Raw genomic sequence first — 17,811 nt, forward strand, 5'->3', positions numbered from 1 at the left:
ACAAGGCAGGAACCTATCCCGGGCAGGGTGCCAACCCACCGCAGGACACACACAAACACACCCACAACAAAAACACACAATATGGCCAATCCACCTAACCTGCATGTCTTTGGACTGTGGGAGGAAACCGGAGCGCCCGGAGGAAACCCACGCAGACACGGGGAGAACATGCAAACTCCACGCAGGGAGGACCTGGGAAGCGAACCCAGGTCCCCAGGTCTCCCAACTGCGAGGCAGCAGCGCTACCCGGCCGGGACACCCGGGGAGACAGGAGGAGGGCTGATGCCTCCTCCAGACCACGAGGGGGCGACCACCCTGGTTGTATTGGGGGCCACGGGTACATGGCTTAGAAGCTCAACCCTGTAGGGGCCTGTGGTCACCACCATGCGGCGTCCCCCTGCTTGAAGGACCCTGGATCCCAGTACTTCCACCACACCAGGAAGTGCTGGGGGGAAGAAGAGAGGGAACACCCGGAGTGCTTCCGGGAGCACAGCAGGCACTTCCGCCACACTGGGGCATGTCCGCAGGATTGCCGGTGCACACCTGGAACACATCCGGGTATGGATAAAAGGGGCCGCCTCCCTTCATTCAAGGTTGGAGTCAGGTGGAAGCAGGACAAGGTTGGAGAAAGAGAGAAGGAGGCGGTCCGAAGAGGCAGAGTGGTTGGCCTGGACTTTGGGGAAGATTGGGGTTTGTGGTGCACTTAAGGACTGCGTAAATAATAGTTAGTGTAAATAAACGTGTGGTGGTGCAAAAATAACATGTCTGCCTGTCTGTGTCTGGGGCTCGTTCCACGCTGACGTAGCCGGCAGGATGCTCCGCCTGATACAAGGCGGGGACCTGTTTTCAAAAATGTTGTGGATGGCCCGGTGCAGCAGGGGAGCCCACTCATGTGCCGCAGGAGCGGCATGCCCACAACCTCGTGAGACAGTCTCGCCCCATGGATCGTCAGCGGACCGCGGTCACAAGGTTCTCTCCTGGTGCGGCGGAAGATCGACGGGCTTTATCTGAGTGCAGCGGGCTCCAGGGAGTGTGCTGTCACAGAGGGCGCCCGGGACGGCGCCGTGTCGAGGGAGGCCACGCCGGGGATGTTTCCCCGGACAGATGGGACCCAGGAGGTGAGTTCCCTGCTTGTCGGCAACTGGCCCTGCGGGGCCGCGTGTGTTTTGTGTTTAGCAGGCAGGGGCTGCCCGGATCCTTGTCGGTGGCAGAGTCGCGCTGCTCTGCGGGGCTTTCAGGAAGCGGCACCAGCAGCAGAGGCTGCAGAGAAGGAGACGTTGCAACTCAAAGAGCCGGCTCGTCACCGCACCAGGAGGAGAAGAGCCAAAACGGTCGCGGGCCGGAAGTCCCTCCCCATGACAGGCACGGGATTGGGTGGTGTGTCTTGCATACCCGCCGATGATTGGATGGAGGCGGGACCAAGGAATGCCCATCTCGTGCCGGGGGGAGACCCGATTGGGCCGGAGGAAGAGGCCCACAGGAAGCAGTCAAAGCAAGGGGCTGACAGACAGGAAGGCTCTGCGCCGGCTGACTTCCTGTCCTTGCCTGTAGTGCTGCGTGCACTGGAGGAGTCTCTTCAGGCCGTAGCGCCGCTGCTGCAGGTGCTTAGTACGCTCCATGTGGACCTGCAGGAGCTGGAGGTGAAGGCGGGCGCATCATTACAGACGCTGCATGATGCGGTGGAAGCGCGCGTTGCTGGATCCTTTGGCCAGAGCTGTACGGTGGGGAAGGTAGGTAAAGCCAACCCCGTAAAGCATAAGGGAGATCCAACCGAAGGGGCCCGTGACATTTGTGATCGGAACCGAGTAGGTAGGTCTCCAACAGCAGTTGCGGCGGTGCAGGCTGTTCGCGAAGTGAGGGGAGCAACATCGAGAGGGCAGGCAGGACAGGGGCTGATGAGTGCCCTGGGTCCTAGTGCCCGACGCCCCGAGCCTGCGACAGTCTCCCGTCGTTCTGTATGGACGCAGATGGGCTTAGATCTGTGCGTTTCCCATGCCGCAGACCCAGACCGTCGGGGTGTCCAAGAGTGATAGGAGGAATCGAGGGGTGAATGCCAGTTCCTCCGATAGGAAGGGACGTGCAGCTGGGTGCGCACGCCCAGAGAAGGGCCGATCCCCAAAGTCAGCAGAGAAGAAAAGAATGCAGGCGGTCCCATCAGTGTCGTCATCAGGAGGGACACGGAACCCGCGGAGGGGGTGCCGAACAGGCAAGTTCCGGGATCCCAGTCAGAGGGGGGAGTGCTGCCAGTGCGTGGCACAAAGGGACGCCAGGGAAGGTTGTCCAGGCAGCGGCTCTGCCCCCTTGTTTCTGTGTGTTGCAGGACCGGACCCGGGATGAGCAGTAGGACCTGCTTCGTGGGAAGCCGGCCCTCATCGGACGGACCGTCTGGCAGGAGGACACTTCGCTGGCGATGGGGTGCCACCACAGCTGGTGGAGGCTACAGAGGGGCGAGTGGTGCTAACAAAAGGGGCGCGACAGCCTCGGATGGGGTGCCGAAGGAGTAGGCCCCGGGGTGCCGAGTTGGACCCCGGCACTTCAGGAGTAGGACCCACTTCGGGGGTGTGCCACCCTCGCGGGGCGTGCCACTCCTCCCGATTGGTCTCGCTGGCTGTGGGGCACTGTGGCACCCAGCTAAGATTCCTACCCGGCCGGGACGCCCGGGGAGACAGGAAGAGGGCTCATGCCTCCTCCAGACCACGAGGGGGCGACCGCCCTGGTTGTATTGGGGGCCACGGGTACAGGGCTTAGAAGATCAACCCTGTAGGGACCCGTGGTCACCGCCAGGGGGCGTTCCCCTGCTTGAAGGACCCTGGATCCCACACCAGGAAGTGCTGGGGGGAAGAAGAGAGGGAACACCCGGAGTGCTTCCGGGAGGACAGCAGGCACTTCTGCCACACTGGGGTGTGTCCGCGGGATTTCCGGTGCACACCTGGAACACATCCGGGTATGGATAAAAGGGGCCGCCTCCCTTCATTCAAGGCTGGAATCGGGTGGAAGCAGGACAAGGTTGGAGAAAGAGAGAAGGAGGCGGTCCGAAGAGGCAGAGTGGTTGGCCTGGACTTTGGGGAAGATTGGGGTTTGTGGTGCACTTAAGGACTGTGTAAATAATAGTTAGTGTAAATAAACGTGTGGTGGTGCAAAAATAACATGTCTGCCTGTCTGTGTCCGGGGCTCATTCCACAATATATATATATATATATATATATATATATATATATAGTAGACCCCCGCGGTTCAGAGCTCGCAGCCTCAGTCATTCGCGGATTTTTCCTTTGAACCTAACTAATAATTGTTAGCGGAAACTGCAAATATCCTCTGCAATTTTTATGGCTGTTATCGTGGCAATACTGCACTGTAGAGACCAGGAAGCAACTGTATTGGAAAACATGGCTTGGGATGGTGTAAGTAGCCAATAGAATTTGAAACTGCAACTCCCTGCAGTGGCTCCAATTGGTCTTCTGCTGAGGGTGCTGGGGCTGTTGGGGTCAAAGGATGTCAGCGTGGCTTTTAAAAAGGGGGCCAGTGACCAAAAGCAAAAAAAAAAAGTTTTTGTAATTTGTGTTACAAGTTCCTGTCTGCCTGCCTTCTGTTGGGTTACCTGTACTTATTCGTTTTGTCCTGGATCGTTTCATGCGTCTGGATTGTCTGCCTGTGTACATGAGGACTGTAAGTGGATTCATGGCCATCCTGCAAAGAAAGGAGTGCTCCTGAACCCGTCCACCCGTCTTTACCATTTCAGGAACTAGCGGTAGGACTATCTTTACATTCCTATTCAACGTGCAGCTCTCTGGATTATCTATTTTCATCATTACATTTTATCCATTGCCATTTTTCATGAACGTTTTTCATGATTTACTCTGTGTGTTGTTTGTGCTTTGTTGTATTTAATGTATAATCGCCATAAGGGGAAAAGGGGTGGTATCGTTATTTTCATTTATTTCATTTGTTTTCATTACATTCTTTATTTGCTGTTTGATTACCGGTTTGCTTTGTTTTTGTCTCGGTTTGTGAGTGCATGCGGGTCCGGCCAAGGCTGGGTGTGTCCCTGGAATCTCCACCATAAAAATAAATAAATCGCTGTCTTCTCGACGGTATGAATCTTAGCAGCACCGGACTGCTACAGCGTTATTCATTTCTTCTTACTGCTGATTGACTGTGCTGCATCCCCAGCTGAGTGTTCTTCAAAAAAACCCTCTTTAAAAAATGCTGATATACTACCTTCACATTGCTCCCTTACTTGCTGGGCTTACTTGCGGCTGCTCTGTCGCATGATATGCTTCTCACACGACGCTACGCATATTTCAAAGCCTGAACAGCACGTGTTGATTGCTTTGTTTCTATCCCCACCCCCCCACCCCCCCAAGAAACAGACATCCTCTGCTCCTGTTGTGCTCCCATATGATGCTTGCCTATTCTTTTAATTGATAGCTAACTGCATACTGAGCTAGTTTTACTTCTGAAAGAGACATGTTTGTTTGAACTATTTGAATAAAGTTCCTGTCTCTACAATCTCCTGTGATTTTGTGCAATTCTGTGACCCAAGCGTGTACTGGGGGTGTACTGCCTGTCTTGTTTGTTTGTGTGTGTGTGTGTGTGTGTGTGTGTATTATATATAATGGTCAAAAAATTAAAGGAACGGTTTGAAAACATATCAGTTCTCAATGGGGAAAAAAATCATGCTGGATATCTATACTGATATGAACTGGTAATGCGTTAGGAACAAAAGGATACCATATCATTTGATGGAAATCTAAATTATCAACTCACATATGGCTGAATTCAAAGGCACCCCGAAAATCAAAGTGAACAGATGATGTGGCAGGCTAGTCCATTTTGCAGAAATTTAATTGTAGCAACTCAAAATCTTACTCGGTAGTTTGTGTGGTCCCCACGCGCTTGTATGCATGCCTACCAACTGCTCCTAATGAGATGACAGATGGTGTCCTGGGGGATCTCCTCCCAGATCTGGACCAAGGCATCACTAAACTCCTGGACAGTCTGAGGTGCAACCTGGCGGCATCAGATGGACAGAAACATAATGTCCCAGCGGTGTTCTATTGGATTTAGGTCAGGTGAGCATAGGGGCCAGTCAATGGTATCCATTTCTTCATTCCTTCCCACAAGAGCCTGGGCATTGTCGTGCACCAGAAGGAACCCAGGACCCACTGCACCAGCATAGGGTCTGACAATGGGTCCAAGAATTTCATCCCGATACCTAATGGCAGTCAAGGTGGCATTGTCTAGCCTGTAGAGGTCTGTGCGTCTCTCCATTAATATGCTTCCCCAGACCATCACTGACCCACCACCAAACTGGTCATGCTGAACAATGTTACAGGCAGCATTACATTCTCCATGGCTTTTCCAGACCCTTTCATGTCTGTCACATGTGCTCAGGGTGAACCTGCTCTCATCTGTGAAAAGCACAGGGCACCAGTGGTGGACCTGCCAATCCTGGTGTTCTATGGCAAATATCAGTGGCCTTCACCTGTTAAACCATTCCTGTTTTGGGAGTCATCTCATTGTTACCCCTCTAGTGCACCTGTTGTCAATTTCATTTACACCAAATCAGCTGAAACTGATTAACAACCCCCTCTGCTATTTAACTGACCAGATCAATAGCCGAGAAGTTTCATTGACTTGATGCTAAATTCTGATTAAACAGTGTTCCTTTAATTTTTTTGAGCAGTATATATTGCAGACATTTTTTTTCTTATTTCAGTTCGGTTTTGCGCTCACATCTGTAAAGACCAACCTAATCAACCATTTTCAAGTATACCGTGTGGATCCCCAAACCTTACACTTTGTCATGTGTGTTCTTTTTACACTATCTAAACTAGGAAAAGAAAAGGCTTGAACTGGCTCAATGTAGATATAAACCTCAGAAAGCTTTGAAAGCAATGAACATACAGTAAGTCACCCAAAGAAAGTTGTTTGCAGACCGTGTGAAGAGTATTACTCTTCAACTTTAACCCACTGCTCTCTCCATTATTGTATCATGAGGAAGGAGCTTACAATGTCACTGCTTTACGTATAAATAGTAACTGGGGTTAGATGTTGTTTGTGACCATCTTCAAAAATACATTATATTAATTTCTCCATATCAGGTAATGGAGGATGAAGAAAATTGTACAAAGCTACCTCTGAGCTTCTGTCTTATGGTAAGGGTCGGGATTATTCACTTGTTTGACATGGTGGTTCACACAATATGTTGAAGATGAAGGTTTCCACAAGAGTCAGTTGCATACCCCACTTTGCCTATTGCTATCCAATTAAGAAGAATAAGGAACAAATGATGCCTGTCAGGTTTGCCCCTCATTTTTCATTTGGCTGTAGCTTGTACATAAACTTTAGACAGAGAGACACACGTTCTCAACTTATTTCCAGAATTACATCACTTTTACAATTAATGAAATGTAGGCTGTTTCTAGCACACCATGCGTTTGCACACAAATATACACAAAACTGGTCTATTAAAATCAAATATTTTATGAATACATTTGTGGCTTCGCCCAAAACCAGAAACCATTATTTTCTATCACAGACTACCATAACCTTTAAGTGAAAATGCCATTGTTGAGCTCACTTCATACAAAGAGTTATGTTCGGTCTGTTGAAGTGAAAAATACGCACTTTGAATGAAGGCTCTTGGAGTCAGAGGATAGGCAAACAGAGTACAGTAATTAGGTTTATTGAAATAAACAATAATACAGACTCAACCCAATTAGGCCAAACTGAGCTGAGCCCCGAACAAGCCAAAAGTCACAGTTTATATAATCATTTCTTATTATCTTGACCTTGCTCATAACAATGCATTTGCTGTCTATTCTGACTCACTACACCAGCTGGCTTCTCACAGGCCCTTTCTTGGCCACCAATATATCATTCAGTATCATTCCTTGCTTCCATTATTTCCTAACTGACCTGCAAACAACAGGGTTTCCCCCTGTTCCCCCTTCTCTGTCCTTGGGCTGTTTCTGTATGTCATTGTCTTCCTTCTCTGTCTTTCTAAGTTGCTCAATATTGATGATTTCGCTCTGAGCTCAACTAAAAAAGAAATATGGCAAATGCCTTTGTTTAAGTATTTGTTTGACATATGTAATTCATACTAAGTTTTAATGCTTATAAAAGCTCTTAATTAGTTTTACAGTATGTCTATTTATGCTAATACATGACTTTTTATTTTCCATAGGTCATGCTCATTTATCATTTGGCATTTTCCTACCTTTTGTAATGTTAATAAATACCTCTGTTTGCAGTAAAATCAAAAACATATCATGGAGTATGTATCTGAACTGATGGCATAAGGCAAAAAAAAGTAACTTATGAGAGGTAGAGGCAAAGGGAGCACTAGAGAGGTTCAAGTGGGTAAAATATAAGCCATATGTTGGTTACAACAGCACCGAAAGTAGTGAAAGACTCGTTGTTCACTTAACTACACAGATGGCTTTGTAATCTTCATTACGAATTCTTCCAAGCAAAAAAATAACATTTCTGTAACTATAGCTGACTTGCTGTGTTGAACATTTTTGTAGTTCCCATGAAAGCTTGACATGTGATTTTTACTTTTTGCTATAGAATATCAATAGTACAAAGTAAATGACTAATTATTGCATTTATGTGATTATCATATTTTATGTAAAGATCAGAGGTCTCATGAATAAACAGTGCATATGCACAAAAATGTTGCATATGCCGTTTTCATGGTCACATCATGGTGTATAAGAACTAAACTTGGCGTAAAGCCATGCACATTCTCACACCAGTTCAATCCATTGCGTACGCAAGTTTTTGACTCGGTTTTTCAAACTGGCGGCACCCAGCGTCAAAGCAGTTCAACTCTTCCTGGGTGGTTTCCCTTTATTTTTTAGATTCAAATCCCTGACATGGCTTTATCAAATACACTGAAATTAACCGCATATCATTTATCAGTTTAAGGCATCTGATTTAATTAACCTGTAACAATATAATGGTCCATGGAATGGCCAAACTATTTCAAATACCATAGCTGCTTTAGCGTTGTTAGTATTTTAACACACTGTATCTGAGTGTGGAATCACAGCTATACAGCCAACTGATTGGGAAGAGGATTATCGGGAGACAGCATCTAGCACACACTGCCTCAGCCATGTGCACAGTCTGTTTTAACTGCTCCCATATGGCAAATACTTCAGAGCCTTTCCTGTAGGGATCTCGCAGTTCAGAAACAGTTTCATCCCAAGAGCTCTAAACGCACTCAATCAGTCCATCAAGTTCTTCCAGTAGAACTATTTGTACTTATAAGCACAATTACCTCACTGTAATATTGCACAACCAGAGCCACTTTATGAACCGTTTGCAGTATATGTACATGTATATTGTACTTATGCTTTCATATTGTATATGTTTCATTGTTATTTATCTTATTATTATTATTACTGTTATTTTATCACTTTATAGGAAAAAAAGGTTTGTGGAGAATTTGCATATTGAATCTCATTGTACCATACAATAACAATAACAACAATATTGAATTCAGTTCAATTCAATAGAAGAAAGCACATTTTCACATAACGATAACAACTGGCTTCTAAGTCGATTTAGATATCCAAGCGTTATCTTCTTGGAGCTCTTGATATAATTTTTAAGATGAAATGCAGTAAAGTTTGTATATTACATTATAAAGATGAATTTTCAACTTCATTTAAATAATCTATACTTTTAATAATTAAACATGTGGGCACGGTGGCACAGCGGTAGTGATGAGCTGCTGCCCCGTTCAGGGATTCTTCCTGCCTCGCACTGTATGCTTGCTGCGACTGACGCGACCCTGGATGTATAGAAGGATGGAATAATTAAACATGTACTACGAAGATATTTCAATGTTCCTTAAAAGTTCTGAAGAATCGGCGTCTAAGCTTACAGATGGCTTGACATTCATTACAGAGCTTATTGTGTGGCTATCGGTTACGTGAGGAAAGGAAAGGATGGACAGGAATTGGAGGTTAGAACATTTGAAAGAGACAGTACTGCTGCAATAAATTATTTAACTGAGGGTTGCGTATGATGCAGCAAGCATCTTGAGGGAAGCAGGAACAATCTCTGGACATGGCGCTGTGACACCCCGTGTACTGTAGTGGGAAATAAAAACACCAGCCTACACTCTGTATGTCTAGTAAATGGGACCGAGCGTGACCAGGATGATAATGGAAGACAGGGAGACACGGACACAAAAAGGGTTGGGTTTTTAAAAAATAAAGTGAAGTTTTATTTACAGGTGCACTCAACAAAAATAATTTCCTGCGGAATTTATATATTAAAACACAGTTCAATACTGCAAAAGACACACAAAAACAGTAAATAAATGATGTTCAAAAATAGTGACTATATACAAAAATAAACAGTGCACCAAAACCCATAACCCAAATAAATACCTACACCAAAATTACTCCAGAGATATTTATACAAAAACAAATATTTACAAAAACAACAAAGCACTAGCCGTAATGTTTGGTAAATCCAAGCTGTTCTACCGAGTACCTTTCTCCAGAAAGATCTAATCAGAAAGGGACCCACCTCTTGGGGCCACGAGTCCTTTTTATATTCGGCGCCCTTGTGCCGACCAATTAAGCTGTCCTAAGTCATCTCTATAACCGCACGATGACGAGAACTCGTCGGCGAGAAGTGGCGTCTCTTGCCCTGCAAAAACACTATAATAGTTCAAGCAGCCGGCGCGCGCGCGCATAGCTGTGCCGGCTTTTGAGACGCAACTGTGCTTCTGCTTTAAGTTACCGTAAGCACTTTTAAATTGCCACATCCTTCCCCTGAGCTACTGCCCAAACAACTACTTATATGGGAACCCTTTTTCTCATCCGCTAAACTAACACTATGACACTTCACCCTCTCGTTTACTCTTTTAGTATTATGGTGTCGCGGGAGGCACACGCAGGACTGGAGGACCGACAATGCCATCCCGGCCGGTTAATGGCAAGGCTGTCTCTCCATACTACACGAGACCTACCGTGACACTCTCCAAAAGGCGCTAATAAGGTCAGTGAAGATGTCTATCTGCATTCTATACAAAAGGAAAGAGGCATGTTTCCTTTCTTTATACTTTGATTTTTTTTTACCCCAAACAAATGTCTCTCAACACTAAAGAGGACACTTGACAAATTTTAATTCTAGGTAATGCCAGTAAAGCACATTATCACAGGCGCCAGCTTGTTGCTACCACTGCACCACCGTGCCCCCATGTTTAATACATGCTTTATATTGTCATCATGAAAATTATATCGATAGATAGATAGATAGATAGATAGATAGATAGATAGATAGATAGATAGATAGATAGATAGATAGATAGATAGATAGATAGATAGCAGGTAGTTGTGGCCTAGTATAGTAGAAAAAAATAATTCAGTTGCATCATTCACTGTTTGCAAGCAAATGTACAGTATATAAGAAGGAAGGTCAGCTGCGTCTGCTGTTAGGGCGACTCCTCTGCTGCAAGGCCCGCACAGGATAAGCAGAGGAGCCACCAATTAAAAGATCAAGGAACTGGAATTTTAAAAAGGATAGTTTCTAGCCTGTTGGTTTTAACCTCATATTAATAATAATAATAATTAATTAATAATAATAATAATTAATTAATAATAATAATAATAATTCTTTCATTTATATAGCGCTTTTCTTACTACTCAAAGCGCTAATGGACGTATTTGTTCTGGTTTTAACCTCACCTTTGTTTTTATGGATTATTTACAGTATTTATTAATTTACTTTCCAACACCTTTTTGTTGATTGTTTTTTAATAAAAGCACTGAACTCTTTTGCACCTTCCCCTTGCTTCATGTGGTGTCATCATTTGTACAGCTTATCTTGGTCATGACTATCAACGGTGTTGGGTTCAAGAGGCTCCTCAAATGAGAAGAGGGAGCATGGTGCTTGACCCGCACCATCACAATGGGGTCTGCATGTTCTACTTTTGAGTGGGTCCTTATTCCTAACAGAGTTGATTTCCTTCCTGACACCTGATGTTCCAGACACCATTTTACTGTACCATGTATGAGAATAAGCTAGTTTACTGAGAATGAATGTCACAGACAACACAACTATCATCTCTCTTGCCTTGGGTAGCACTTGTGAATTGGCATTTATATTAATAAATGTGCAAAAGATAAGTTTTTAAATAAAACTACTGAAAATAGATTTATTGTAGAAGCACTTGCTGACTTGAGGTTTGGCCTTCTTTTATCCTGGTTCATAATTCTCATATTCTGTTATAGCAAATCACTTCCATCATTTTTGAGATAGTTGGAGAAATGGCAAGCAGACCATATGATCAGCCATCTGATCAGTTTTCTTAGATATAAAGGGAATAACCTCTTTCACAGGAAACACCTCCCCCAAAGTCTTCTTGCAGATGTCTAGTGAAATTTGTACAAGGGCTTGTAATCAGTGATTTATTTCCATAGCAAATTATCTCTTTTTTTGTTGAACCATATAATGGCAGTGATTACTTCTACATTTTGGAGTATATCCTCTTTGTAATATTTGGTCAGCTGCACCCCAACTCCAATTAGGTGTCCAAGTGGACAGTGCTGCATTATTGGAGCAATGTCCTTACAGCATCAATATTTGTTGGGTGGCATTGTCCTGACAAAAGCATTTCTAGTGGGTCTAATTTTAAAGGCAGGTAGGTATGCTACAGAAGTAAACATAATGTAAAATATTTGTAAATGGAGAAGCTGAAGAAACAACAAAATTCATTTAGACATGCTCACAGAAATATTTAGTTTTTTGTTCTCTCAAGATTATAAAGGTGTTCCTTCTTATTCTTCTTCCAGGTCACCTTCTACTCTGACAATTTACCTTCCTTCTGGACTAGCACGTTAATTTAACATTTTGTCAACCTCACTATCTGTATTATAGTGACCTAACAACTTGGCTTACATCGGGTTGTACAAGCATGGCCTTGTTTCAACTGATAGCACAAAAGTGATTTCTACTGGTAACACATCTTACCATAGCTCCAAACTTACATTAAGTAACTTTCAGACTGGAATGTGACATTACCATTTGAACCCCAGACCTAAGAACCTGTAAGCATGGCTGTTTGCTGTGGGCTATCAGGATTTTTTTGGCATCCTAACAGTGTTGAAGAACAACATTTGATGGCTCTAGAAGATGTTTTTGTTGTTAGATATTCTACAAGGTGGTCCAGATCTAACTATGCAATTATTGTATTGAATTGCATTGGATTAGAAGTTGCATAGTTAGATCTGGACCACCCTATATATTACTATATTTTTTGCCCTTTGCCATTAGCATGGTCTCCTTGTTAGTGTGTACATATTCCACTGGATATCTGTCTTTCTTGTGGTAACCTCCAGTCAAGTCAGATATGCTGCTCACTGGGGACTGCTTTCATTTTGTAAATGGTACACAGTTTGTGCCCTTTGCAATCATCACCATTCTTCAAATGGATGTATCAATCATATAAACTATCTTATGCCACTACCAATTGGACCAGAAATCATCTTGCACAGGTGTATTCCTTCACTCGAATGTAGTTTCAGCTAGTGTTCAGTTGCTAACTGGAGCTGCCTTTGCAAACTATATCTCTTGTAGAATGATTTAAATGACAAGAAAAGACTAAAAACAAAGTGATGTGTGGCCCAGAGAACATCATTACTTCTCAGCATTCGAGCAGGGACTTCACTGTACTCTGTACATGTGACAGTTATAGCCCAATAAACCTGTAACTGGCAGCTAGCTAGGCAAGTAAAAAACAATGAAAAACAGTAAACACAATTGTTTAAGCCTAACAATTGAGTTCACTAAAATGTGTATTGATGCAAAGTGACAGTAATGATTTTAAATAAGGGTCAACAACCAGGAGATGAAGCATTTAGGGTTGAAACCAGGAAGACAAAATCTTATACCAGAATTCTAACTGGTAGACAAAGTTGTGATTAAGAAATGTTCTGAAGTTCTTCTTTTAATATGTCAAAAAATAAATGAGCATCAAAACTTAATCACTAGTGATGAGTGAAACAGAATTTTGTTTTCTGTACTATTAGCAAAATCTCCATCAAATTTTGATTTGCATGCAATTTTGTAATTATTATTATTTTTTTTAAAGTTTATTGCGGTGGAAAGCAAAGAATGTTTCTCCCAATGCCCTATTGTGCACTCAAACCTCTTTCTCCTTCCTAGGCTGCCCCGATCTTCCACCTTCATCTGCCTTATGCACTGCTTGCCTGCACATTCACATTGATTCCTTCACACAATGTTAATTTGGGGTCAGAGGTAACACCATCTACGCTGACTTTCCTCAACTTCGTAAGCCGATCCAAGTCAGGACCCTTCTGGAGACCATATACATGGAGCAATGGATTTTAGTAGTAAAGAAGGGCCTCCAAGGTGCTTGCAGTTAAGAGTTGTATACCCCACTTTCCACCTTATGTCCCAGACTACACTTTGCCATGGCTATACACTCGGAGAAAAATATTGCAGATGAGATGAAAATAGATGTGCTAACTTGGCTTGAAAAATAACACATGTGAAAAACAGTTTTGAGGGTTTTTTAGCAAGTAAAACTTTTGAGTTTTACTGTGATTTCAATTATGCAAAGAATTGTTTTGATTATCACTGCTAACTACGAAACAGAACTTTTGAAGTCAAAAGAGGCAAATCCAGAAGTTTAGTAACTACAAAAAAAATAACAAAATCCTGCAAAATACATTTAAATGTATCCACTATTCTGGATAACGTTGAAGTGCACAACACTGTATATATCATCAAGATAGTGATGTCATGCATTGCACATTTCCAGTTGTCCTAGCATTGTAACCAGGATGGAAAATGTAAACAAAACCACAAAATAGAGACACCAAACAAAAATAAAGTAGCACCTTATAGTAAGTAAACAAAATTAAGACGTGAAAAAATATAAATTCAGAACTAACTTAAAGGCAAAATAGCTTTTCATACTAAAGAACCCAGACGTGGCCACACCAAATACGCAAACTGAAACATAATAATTAAAAACAATAAAATTCAGGGCTGAACATGGGGATTCCTGCTCTATGACATCAGTTTCCCTGAGCTTGTCTCACTTCGAGTAACTAATGATGTAACTAGTAATTAGAACTGACCAAGCACATGGAAGTAGAACTGATGTATATGTTCCCAGTTCTATGAGAAAATATTGGTAATAGATATGATCAGAAGTTCTCCATCTCTTCAATTCCTATTTGTTTCTACTAGAAGTGCAGATATTATACAAGTATTAACCTACTAAACCGCAAGGCAGGAAATCTGAAATGTTTTGTCCGGTTAAAAATCGGGACCAGTAGGAGAACTGTTAACAAACTCCAACACATTAGATGGCAGTTCCACATTCCTGTGGAGTACTACATCTTCATTTGCTTTCATGTTGTCATGTAAGATTAAGGAGTATTCATATTTTGAATATTACCTGCCTGATACTCTGGCTTGCATTTCTATATACTCTACCCAAGTGTATTAGGTTAGCGAGTGAAGATGACATTACAGTAGAATTAATATAGTAGCTTGTGTAAAGCGAGACAATTCATTTGCTTGCACTGAACCTGGTCCAATCCCGGAGTGCCTGCTGGGCACAAATACTCCTTGGTAAGCTAGAGGAAATTCTAACCTCCTTCCCTGATACAGCAAGTTAGGCCCTTCCCTGACACCAGAAGTGACCCGAGTATGGTTGTTAAATCTTCCTCAGGTCAATAAGTATAGAGGTGAGCTTGCGAGAATGTTCACCAGTGGGAAGTTGAAGCTGTGTAAGAGAGCAACAGAGAAAAGAGATGGTGTGATTAGATGATACACCTCACCACTTAGACATGGATTCAAGACTCATTTATTAAGGCCCAGAATGGCAGAAGAGTTGCATTACCGTTCTGTTTTAATTTGCTCTTCAGTGAATAAATGAGCTGCTTTGGGCAGTTTGTGCTTTTTTTAATCTTGGCATAGTACAGTATATGTAGCACAGACTGGCATTACCCATTTTGCTTTGCTTTGGTACCCAAGTCCTTTACTTAAGAAGCTGTTGTCAGATATTGTTACCTTCAGCTCAAGTGTCAGTTCTCCCTACAAGGCCTCTTTGGAATGCAGATTATGCCTAATCTGATTAAAATGATCAATCACAAAGTGACATCCAGAGATGTTACCACAATGCACCATTCAAACATTAAAGTAATTAGTGAACAAAGAGCCATAGCTCAATGACTGGCAACCTTGATGGACAAAACTTTGCACCACTTGTCAGCCAAAAGGTTGGTTTATGTGCACCCAAAAAACCAATGGCGAAATGTCAACTCCTTTATAAACCATTGCAAACATCAGATCTGTGCTCTCTCTATATGCTGAATCCTCTCAATTTGGCTGTAAATTCTGCCCCATAGCAAGGGCCCCATCACCTAGGACGTAACCATAACAAAGGCTGGATTTAGCACTTTAAATCTGAAACATAACCTGGGTGCTGTCTGTATCCAAGTTAAATGAGGGTGCCATGAGTACAAACCTTAATAAAGTGAAGCAAGGTGCATGAACAAGGGGGGGATCTACGTAAAAGCCACACATTCGTCTAGCTAAAAATGTTGAGTCTAAAGATCACTATCTACCCAGCAGTCATAAATTGCTTGCAAAAGAGGCTGATTTGCTGATTGCAAAAAAGTGTGTGATACATCAGAGAAAACTATGGTACTGCCCTGTAACCAGAAAGTGCAATTAAGACGAAGAAGGAGAAGAGCTCATGAGCGTGCAGACACTGGCTTTGGGCCAACCACTTTTAAAACCTCTTCTGTAACTCCAATGTTAAAATAGTCTGGTCACAATTTTCAGCTTATTTTCCGCTTATTTTCCTCTTACCTTGAAGAAATCCTTTCAGTCTGGTTTCAGAGCACAACACAGCCGTCAAAGTGCTCTGCTTTGGGTAACTAATGATTTCCTTATGACAGCAGACTCTGGGCAAACCAGCACGTTACTTCTGTTAGACCTCAGTGCAGCATTTGACACAGTCAAACATGACATTCTACTGTTCAAAATCAAATATACTTTGGGCATCTCTAGTACTGCCCTCCACTGGTGTAAGTTCTAGCTGACTGATAGGCAAGAGTTTGTTAGTCTTGGCAACAGAGCTCTGTCCTCTGCCCTCTGCTCTTCTATATCTATATGCTTCCCCTTGACCAAATTATTAGGAGCTTTGGAATGGGTTATCATTTGTATGCCAATGATACTTCACTCTATTTCAATGTTAAAAGTGAAACTTCATCAGAGCTTTCTCAGCTCACAACTTCCATCTATCTATCCATTTTCCAACCCGCTATATCCTAACTACAGGGTCACGGGAATCTGCAGGGAGGACCCAGCTCACAACTTGCCTCAGTGAAATTAAAGCCTGGATGGAGCACAGCTCTTTAAAATTAAATTGCAACAAAACTGAACTCTTACAAATTGGCAGCAAAGCACAACCTAAGAAAATTAGCTCTTTTTCAATCACTCTTGACAGTGATCTCATCAGACCTTCTTCTAATGCAAGGAATCTTGGTTTCAGTTTTGATTCCTTCCTTTCTTATTCCACCCACATAGGCTGCATTAAGAAACCTTTTTACTTCCACCTCTATGACATATCCCATGTTTACTCTTTCCTCTCCTTTTGTAATGCTGAGAAACGTCTCAATGCTTTTGTCACATTATTGTAACTCCTTACTGGCTGGAGTCACTTAAATTCTTATATTACAGCTCAGGTTGGTCCAAAACTCTGCTGCAAGAGTCCTTACATGAACCAGCAACAGCTAGAACATATCACCCATCATGCTTTGCCCTCACTGACTTTCTGTGTCTTACAGGATTAAATATAACCTTCTATTAATAACTTACAAAGCTTTAAATGGTCTTGCACCAGACTACATCAGTCACCTTCTCCATCACTATGCTCCTGTTTGCTCACTAAGGTCCTCTGATTCTTGCAATCTTGTTGTGCCCCACACTAACCCGCACTTCATGAGTGACAGGGCATTTAGCTGTATAGTGCCCAGACTTTGGAAAGACCTCGAAAATAATTAGATCATCAGATTCAATTCATTAATTTAAAATACAACTTAAAACTCATCTGTTCAGGAAGGTTTTTAATTTATCCAAATATTCTTCTTTCTTTCAGTTTATCTCTCTGTCCAGATGCTCAGGATGATTTATGTGTGTGTTATATCAGGCATAAATGTTATTTGTTCAGACATATTTTACTCTGGTTTATTGTCCTTTTTTTAATTAATGCTTCATATATACTCTAATTGAGTGTTCTAAGCAGATAATATTTGTATCCAGTGTTACATATATTCTGCTGTTCTGAGACTCTGAGAAGCACCTTGAGCATTGGGAAAGGTGCTATATAAATAAAACATATTATTATCCTTGCACATTTGCTAAAGAAAGCCAACCTTGAAGGAGTGGAACCAGAGCCAACCCATAAGTACAGAGGACTAATGACTGTAACTCAATAGTTAGGATAAAGCCAGCAAATGTATTGTGGTTATTGGTATTACCGTAACTGAAAAGTAATTAAGTTTATGAAGGATACATTTTCAGCTGTTAGGGTTAGGGTTCAGAACAGGAAAGTTCAGAACAGTTTCTCACACACACACACACAGGTGCAGACTAGTTGCAAGCAAGTCAACATCACTGTGATGGTGCAAATGCTAACAACTAGCTAAAAAACATATCCATCTTGACTGTATTGTTATGTGCCTTTGCCTGTACTGATGAAGAGAAAAAATTCAATCAAGGTAGTATAAATTTGTTTTT

The sequence above is a fragment of the Erpetoichthys calabaricus genome, chromosome 1 (genome assembly GCF_900747795.2).
Source record: "Erpetoichthys calabaricus chromosome 1, fErpCal1.3, whole genome shotgun sequence".
Classification (NCBI taxonomy): domain Eukaryota; kingdom Metazoa; phylum Chordata; class Cladistia; order Polypteriformes; family Polypteridae; genus Erpetoichthys; species Erpetoichthys calabaricus.